The sequence below is a fragment of the Octopus bimaculoides genome, chromosome 11 (assembly GCF_001194135.2).
Source record: "Octopus bimaculoides isolate UCB-OBI-ISO-001 chromosome 11, ASM119413v2, whole genome shotgun sequence".
NCBI classification, from domain to species: domain Eukaryota; kingdom Metazoa; phylum Mollusca; class Cephalopoda; order Octopoda; family Octopodidae; genus Octopus; species Octopus bimaculoides.
In genome coordinates, this window is record NC_068991.1 from 43,593,003 (window position 1) to 43,598,901 (window position 5,899).

Genomic DNA, 5,899 nt, shown 5'->3' on the forward strand with positions numbered 1-5,899 from the left:
TATATATATATATATGGATGAGGAGTCTGTGGAGTGCTCAGCCACTTGCACGTTAATTTCACGAGCAAGCTGTTCCGTTGATCGGATCAACTGGAACCCTCGACGTCGTAAGTGACAGAGTGCCAACATGGATGAGGAATACCATTTTCAAAGTTAGTGTGATTCACTAGTGTATTTTTTTAGTGTAAATAGTTATCGACGGTTTCCACTATACCTTATGTTTGCTCATACAGTTAAACCATCCATAAAAATGTTTCTTTACCCACCAAAAATATACTATGAAACTACACATACTTTCAAATTGTATGGCCCTCCTACAAGTGAGCTAGAAAATATGAGTAACTTGGAAAATAGAATAAACTTTACAGTCTCATAAAGGCAAGGAAGCTGAAGCTTCGAAATTACTATCAACTTCTTTGTTAAAATAAATACGAACTCTACATAAATGGATTGAGATAGTCAAACTTGAACATTTTAACTCATACTTGAACATACTTAACTCATACTCGAACATTTTTTAAATATAGCTATACATAAAAACAACATTAATACATACACATATATATTTATTCATTCATTCATACATGTATAGATGCATACACATGCATGCAGAACATGTATATATACACACATGCATATATGTATACATTCATATAAATATATATGTACGTATATATAGATATACATACATATAAATGTATACATATACACAAATACACACACATATCTACACATACATGTATAGGAAAATAGATGTCAAAGCATGTGTATATATATATATATATATATATATAGATAGATAGAAACTCATACACACACATACAAATATATAAATAATTAATATAGATAGCAGTGAGCAATGTGTTACCAAAAAGGAAAACTATAATTGTCATTAAATATGACAAAGGGTGTTAGAGCACCTACATTGTATAGAAATAATATATGTACATTTATAGAGATATATACATACACACACATATATATGCTGAGTAGTTCTTAAGGACGAAAGGCGCAGGAGGAAGAACTGCAACACTACATCATCAAATCCTGACCAGACCTTCAACTGCAGCCACTATGGCTGTGCCTGCCTGTTAAATATTGGCCTGGTCTTCGTTTATTAAGCCAAGGCAGCATCTATATTCATGTATACACACATATATATGAATATATTGCCCCTTATCACCTTCTTGGCCCACTTCTATTTCCTTACCAGTGACTATGCCTCCACTTGCATTCCCCCTTCACTGTGTTCACATCTACCCCATATCTATTTGTCATATGCCACTCACACTCTTGTGAACTTACCTACTCACTCCCTTTTGTGACCTATCCCTTTCACTCTTTTACATCCACCATGTACTTTGCGAGTACATCCTCATCATCCTCTCTTTCTTTTCCAGCTGGGGAAGTCATGTATTTCCACTTTAGTAAGACACCCTCTATCTTACTTTCTGAGTCCCCAATACTATCTCCCTGCACAGTAGAGGTGTCATGTCATATGAGCCAATTAGTGACTGGAAAAATGACAGTACCACTAAAAAAGCACTCAGTACAATCTGTAAAATGGATGGTGTTAGGAAGCACATTCAACCATAGAAACCATGCTAAAGCAAACATTGAATCATGACACAATTCTTTGGCTTGTTGGCTCCTGTTGAACCATCCAATCCAAGCATTCCATAAGTCAGAAAATATAGGCATATGTATATTTGTCAATAGAGTGGATATATTCATTGAAATATACAGTATTATGGATCCATTGCTGCCAATCTTACCAATTGGTTTTGCACCAAATATTAAGTAATGAGACAGTTATACAACTCTGCTCATTAAAAATGGCAACTATTTTCTGTTACTGAAAGTGAGAAATTGTCACTTCTAGTTTGTGGGTGTTGTGAAAAAAATAAAATGAAGTCATGGAAGACAAGCAAGGGATCTATAAAGAGGTATGTCTCTTGTCCACCAAAAAACCTGAATAAGGTGTGCTGTATTAATAAGCATGCAGAAGGTATTTTGAAGGGGTTGATATATGTAGAAGCAAGTGGGTACCCAAATCTTTAACCCTACATATGGGAGCATATACATATGTCTGTGTGTATGGTTTTGGTCAAATCTATGTTGGCTCTCAAAATGTAAAGGTGGATGAACTGATGATGGAGGACTTAGCATTTATAATCATGGTGGATCTCCTAGGTAAGACAATACATATTTTCTCATGTGAGTTAGGTTAAAAATTCTGCTCCTGCAGTTTAGATAGGTGTCTGGGTGAAGAGAGTTTTTTAACACAAATCTTTTCTCAGTTAGACATAGCCTGCACTTTCTACTAATTGTAATATAAGTCTTGCACATCTCCAGGATTCTTGACTTGGCACTTTCCTTCAATGACTATAAATGCTTAGCTAGGGCTGTGACATTGCATCTCTCCTAAATATTAAGTCTGGTTGTGAAAGGACCTGTTGCATGTTTGACTGCCTGCTGGAGTCCTTTGATGTCACCTGTGTCTCATATACAACTATCTCTGTGTTGCAGTAGCTGTTAAGAGAACATGTGGTGTTGCCTCTGTCTTAGGTGTGAGTCTACTTACTAATATTTTATTTAAATTGGATGCACAGCTAAAAGAAACTTTTAAAGTGTATCTATTATTTTATGGAAGCAATTCATATGGAGAACACATTTACCCACTAAGTTAAGGAAGATCTTACCCACACTAGCTTTTATGTTAGGGATAAGTGGGTATGAACCACAATAATTTCAGATGGTGTTTTCTTCCAGTGGGGTTAAAGTCAGGTAACTAATCCCATCCTTAAAACAGCTGGCAGCCAGAGCCTTGCTGTAGTATGAAGCAGTGGCTTCAAAAATCTCTTCACTTGAAGACAGGTCGGAGATTCTTCTGCTGACACCCTTCACTAAGTTCTTGAACACTACAACTGAATGATAGAAAGCTATGCTATTGTATGCCAGCTTTTAAAGTGTACAATAAAGCTTTTATTGTATGTCAGCTTCTTAAAAGGCTTATAGGCACTGGATTCCAAGTCAAAAGTCACATCAAAGAAATCAACTATCTTCAGGTTGGTTTCTATTGTGACCTTGAAGTTAAGAGAATTCAGAGTAAGGGTTAGGTCCTTCCTTTAGCAAAGGCTGAAGTTCTAGAAAACACCCAACCATTCAGCAAACTGTAGCTCTACTCACTCAGGTGCTGCAAATGATACTATTTATCCCCCTTTACTTCATTGTATCCCTCCTAGTGTCCCTTATTACCTCCTCCATCTCCATGACCTACACCTATTTTCTTCACTTTTCCTTCCTCACACTTATATTTACTGCATCCACCACAATCCTCATCTCTAATCACAAAACATCCTAGCATCCTTACCTACCCACCCACCTTTTTCTGTTCTTCTATCACTATTTTCTCTCATATTCACCTTGTAGCCAAAAAATATGCCTTTCACCATCTCTCTTTTCAACTGTGGACGCCATGTATTCATCTCTTCAGCAAGACCCTGTTCCTGTCCCTATATAACACTTTCATCTTCAATTTAATACCCAACTCAGATGAGGGGGAGGGTCTTGTTTTGCAACTACTTGGTAACCTCACTAGTGCTGGTGCCACAGAAAAGCACCCCCAGTCCACTCTCTAAAGTGGTTGGTATATGGGAAGAGCAACTCATTGAAGAAACCATGCCAAAACAGATATTGGAGCTTGGTGCAGCCTGCAGCTTATCAGTTCCTATTGTATGTGTGTGTGTGTATATATATATATATATATATATATATATATATATATATAAACTTGTATAACCATACTTAACATATTTGTGTACATTCAGTCATAAAAAGATATACACTACAGAGATTGTCTCAATAGAATACTTATTAAAAAGATGTGAAACAATTGGGCTATGAATGATGTCAGACCACAAAGCACATGTGTTTCTGCATTATTGTGCATCATCAGCTATGAATACCAAGTCATTCTTCATAGCCACCAAGGAAAGGTTGTTCTTATATTAAACCAGCAAATAGTAGGTTTGCTGTTGAGTGCAAAGCTTTGTCAGGCTGGAATTAATTAGCGGTGTACTAAGCAGCATGGAATGAAATATAAGAGAGTAGAATTATGTTTAGCATATTTGTGTATACTCAGATATGGAAGGTCATGCTGCAGAAATTATCTCAAGAGAAAAATTCACCTTTTTGACAACACATGCGAAAACACAATATTGGACTATGTTTGACATCATCAGACTGTAGAACACATGCATTTTGGCGTCATTGTGCACCATCAGCTAATATATCATTTGTTGTTCTAATATAAGAACACCCTATTCATGTGACTCTGATTAATGACTAGGTGTGGGTGTATATATATATATATATATATATATATATACAAACATATACACAAAGATAAATACACACACACACATATATATAAATATATATGTGCATATATCATCCATCCATTCAAAAACTCATCTTTATATATATATATATATATGCATATATAAATACACACCAAAACACATACATACATAAACCTATATAACACACACGTATTTGTATAGAGACATAGTCATGTATACATGCATACATTCACCCAGTCCTACACACATATGTAGACACACAAACATGAACATAGACACATTTTGTATATGGAAGAATTGGACAGGATTGCAGAAAGCAATCAAATTTTAGTAAGAAATCTCAAAGTGAATTTATTTGAGATGGAGCCTTGCTTGAGGGTAACATACAAAATATAGTTACATATACATGGAACTGGTGGAGGAAACAAACGCCAGGGGAGAATACAAGAATTTGTAAAAAGTTAACAGATCCTTCAACCATATAAAAAACTATCTTACTGTTGTATCCACATAAATGGTTAGACTGATGGTGATAAAGAAATTTTTATAACAAAACAAAAATACCAGATCAATATAAAGGGAAAAACACATACATATATAGTTATAATAATAAAATTTTCTATAATATACATTCGAGGAGGACGAAAAAAACAAAAAAACTGGTAGTTAGGAAAATTTTCAAAAAATTCTAAAAATGATTTTTAAATTTAAGGAATTATACAGCGATTAAATAATTTAATTATGAGAAAAACATTGAAGACAACAGCATTAAGAATGTTTAATAAGATAATTGTCAAATATGTTTTTCACAGATTCATTCAGTATTTATTCAAATTTTTATTATCATTTCTCCAATAAATATGTTAAAAAATAGTCAAAGAGGGAGCTTTAGTGCAAGTCACTAAGTCACCAAATCTGTACTCTACTGGGACCATATGCTGTATCTTAATTTCTAGAACAAACTGCTCGTTACAAAGTTACAAGATGAAAGCTAAAATTCTAACAGGTCTATAAAATTCAGACAGTCACCAATCTAGGACACCATCATTAGCTGATGAAAGAATATAGTAATAAATACAAATACATATATATATATATATGTGTGTATGTATATATAAATCACCATAAATCTCTAGCATGCTGGTACTTCATAATCTTCATAAAAATTAAAATTGACAATATTTATGAAACACTCATGTTAATGTAGCAGCCAAGTTTTCTCTCAATCAAATCCTTACCCCCTTCAATATTGCAATTAGTTATTCCATGTACTAACCCCAATGAAACGTTTTGCCTGACATAGCTGGGCTGGTCAACATTAAAAAAGGTAACAGAATAGGCCTAATAAAATCAATGATACAGAAACACATACATACTCAATGAAATGTCTCTTTATTCTACAAGGAAGAAGTATTCAGCAATTTTTCCTATTATTTGGTCATTTTTCTCAATCTTCTGACAATGTCAAGTGAGAAAAACTTCAGATAGAAACACAAAAATATATTTGTTTTGAAAAAAAAAACAAAAAAAAAACC